The sequence below is a fragment of the Carassius carassius genome, chromosome 2 (genome assembly GCF_963082965.1).
Source record: "Carassius carassius chromosome 2, fCarCar2.1, whole genome shotgun sequence".
Lineage (NCBI taxonomy): Eukaryota > Metazoa > Chordata > Actinopteri > Cypriniformes > Cyprinidae > Carassius > Carassius carassius.
The window spans coordinates 7094442-7098027 of record NC_081756.1 but is presented as its reverse complement, the minus strand read 5'-3'; positions in this window follow the sequence as shown (position 1 = coordinate 7098027).

Here is a 3586-nt window from a genome sequence, read left to right as displayed (position 1 = left end):
TCAGAAACTTAGAAAGAAGCAGAGAAGCTTCAGGTCGAGGACACAGTACTCCAGGAAACACGTCTCGGAGGAGATGAGGAAGTCAAGCAGCACGCTGTGCTCGAAGGAGAGGGAGCAGAGCAGAAGTATGATTTCTTAAGACATATTCTTCACTTTCTTTTAACCCTTGTGGATTGTTCAAATTCACTACCCTTTCGAGTTGTTCGGGATGAAAACATCCACTCAATTAAACTGCTGTAAAAATGTATCAGATTCATATTTTTTTTGCATAAATCTGTTAATCAACCTCAGTCCTGTAGAGGTGTATATATATATATATATATATATATATACAGTGGGTACGGAAAGTATTCAGACCTCCTTAAAATCTTTCACTCTTTGTTATATTGCAGCCATTTGCTAAAATCATTTAAGTTCATTTTTTTCCTCATTAATGTACACACAGCACCCCATATTGACAGAAAAACACAGAATTGTTGACATTTTTGCAGATTTATTAAAATAGAAAAACTGAAATATCACATGGTCCTAAGTATTCAGACCCTTTGCTGTGACACTCATATATTTAACTCAGGTGCTGTCCATTTCTTCTGATCATCCTGGAGATGGTTCTACACCTTCATTTGAGTCCAGCGGTGTTTGATTATACTGATTGGACTTGATTAGGAAAGCCACACACCTGTCTACAGTATATAAGACCTTACAGCTCACAGTGCATGTCAGAGCAAATGAGATTCATGAGGTCAAAGGAACTGCCTGAAGAGCTCAGAGACAGAATTGTCCCAAGGTACAAACAAATAGATGAATGCGGCCAAGTACAGGGATATCCTGGACGAAAACCTTCTCCAGAGTGCTCAGGACCCCAGACTGGTCCAGAGGTTCACCTTCCAACAAGACAATGACCCTAAGCACACAGCTAAAATAACGAAAGAGTGGCTTCACAACAACTCCGTTTCTGTTCTTGAATGGCCCAGCCAGAGCCCTGACTTAAACCCAATTGAGCATCTCTGGAGAAACCTGAAAATGGCTGTCTACCAACGTTTACCATCCAACCTGACAGAACTGGAGAGGATCTGCACGGAGGAATGGCAGAGGATCCCCAAATCCAGGCGTGAAAAACTTGTTGCATCTTTCCCAAAAAGACTCCTGGCTGTATTCGATCAAAAGCATGCTTCTACTAAATACTGAGCAAAGGGTCTGAATACTTAAGAACTATGTGATATTTAAGTTTTTCTTTTTTAATAAATGTGAAAAAGTCAACAATTGTGTGTTTTTCTGTCAATATGGGGTGCTGTGTGTACATTGAGGAAAAAAAAATGAACTTAAATGATTTTAGCAAATGGCTGCAATATAACAAAGAATGAAAAATTTAAGGGGGTCTGAATACTTTCCGTACCCACTGTGTGTGTGTGTGTGTGTGTGTGTGTGTATATATATATATATGCGCTGTTCTAAGCATTCTGAAAAATGTTTTATGTTTCCACGTAAAATATGAAGTAGCACAACTGTAATTAAATCTTTAATAATATATGTGTTTGAGCATCAAATCAGCGTATCAGAATGATTTCTGAAGATCATGTGATAGTGAAGACTGGAGTAATAATGCTGAAAATACAACTTTACATCACAGGAATAAATTACATCTTAACCCTTGTGCGGCCCTCAATTGGGAGTCACACTCAGGATCTTCACGGTCAAAAGTGTCCGGACACCTGAAATGTAACTTTTTTATACCCCCCAGTAAAATCAAGGGAATATATTTTTTCTTTTGTATTTTGAGAAAATTAAGGTATTAATTAATATTTATGCAAGAATTATTAAAAAATTTCTCATAGAAAATAGTATATAATTCTTTTTCTAATTTTTCAAAATTATTATTAAATTAATGTTGTATTTCAGATTAAAACAGAGACTAGGCCTTTCAAATACATTTTTTTTTTTACAATTTTTTAGTGCCACCTGGTCAGAGCAAAGAAAGAAAAACATGTAAGTGCATGGTGCAACCAGTTATTACCAGTTATTACCAGTATAGGAATCCATAGAGAGGCTTGTGAATTCCCTTATTGTTTTAGACATAATTGCTTACTCCTATTAAGTAGTGGACTTGAATATATATTAATACATTCTAAAGAGTACTTTTTGTATAGTTTTAGATATTTTTTTGTTATAAAGAATGATTTCATGCATTATTTGCATTAAAGTTTTTGCATTCTGATTACAATCAAACCTGAACATAATGTTAGAAAGAGAACACAAGTAAGCATTTATAACCTTTTTTGCTTTAGAATTGAATTTAAAAAATGCAATTCATTCAAATATAACAGTTTATGTAAACATTTTGCAATGAACACGTCTATTTTTGTAAAATGTCAATGACCTAACAAAAGGAAGTAATAGTAATCAAAAGGAAACCTCACTAACAAACAAGCTCAAATAACAGGAATGGTGCAAAAGACCAAGGCTGAGTTTCTAAGTGCACTGACAAACCTAAGAGGCAGCGCTTGCTTCTCATTGTTGTTTTACATACAGCAGGTCATAGGTGTGTGCGTGTGTGTGTGAGATGATTTAGAGTGTCATACCTTAACTGCTGTTAGATTTTTCTGCATTATGACTAAATTATTGAATGAATTTCACATTCTCAAAACTTCGCTCTGTGTTACAGACACGGTAGTTCATAGGGGACTATGTGTAATTATGTGTGTGTGTGTGTGCATCTGTGTGTGATTGGATGTGTCAATATCAGACTCTTGATGTTTAATAGTGTCATGCCTTCACTACTGTGCACTTTTTTCAGTTTTGTGATTGATTTGTAGACTGTGTACATAAATATTCTCTGAATTGTTGTATTTTTGTCTATTTCCCATTCATTTCCTATGGCCGGTCATTTTTGACCGAAGACCTTGAGTGTTACTATTTTTTTTACGCCCACTTAAGACTGTTCGAATCATTCTCTCAATTTTTTTGTGTATTCACACCCCAAATGCCATAAACGTCACCACATTTCGATGAAGCTGTGATTTTTTAAAGATTTTAAATGTAAGATATTCCGGTCAGAAATGACCGAAGACCCCACAAGGGTTAAAATATATTATTATAGAAAACAGTTGTTTTCAATAATAATAAAATCTTACCAACCCCAAACTTTCAAATGGTAGTTTATATGTATATTAATAGCCATTGTCTATTATTAGGCAATATTTGAGTATATTAAGTTAGTATTGTTAAAATAAAAATGTATATTTAATGTCATCAAAGTTCCACATGTCTCTGGATATCAGCATCAGCCTCAGAAATATCCCAATATCAGCTGGAAGAAATACAGATTTTAATACAGCTCCATAAAACAGGATGTATAAAACCCATTCCAAACCTTTTCTGATATAAGTACAAGCCGATCAAAGTCTTGGCTGATTCCATCATGTCGTCATCCTGCTCCGCAAATACCACAGACACCCAGGAGCATCTGACATCAGCTCTGTTGAATACCCACGGACCTCAAAGTCACTCCGAGATCCTGGAAACAACAGGAAGGACATGTATTATGAACGGATGTGCCGCCCCCTGCTGTTGCACATGATTAAATGAC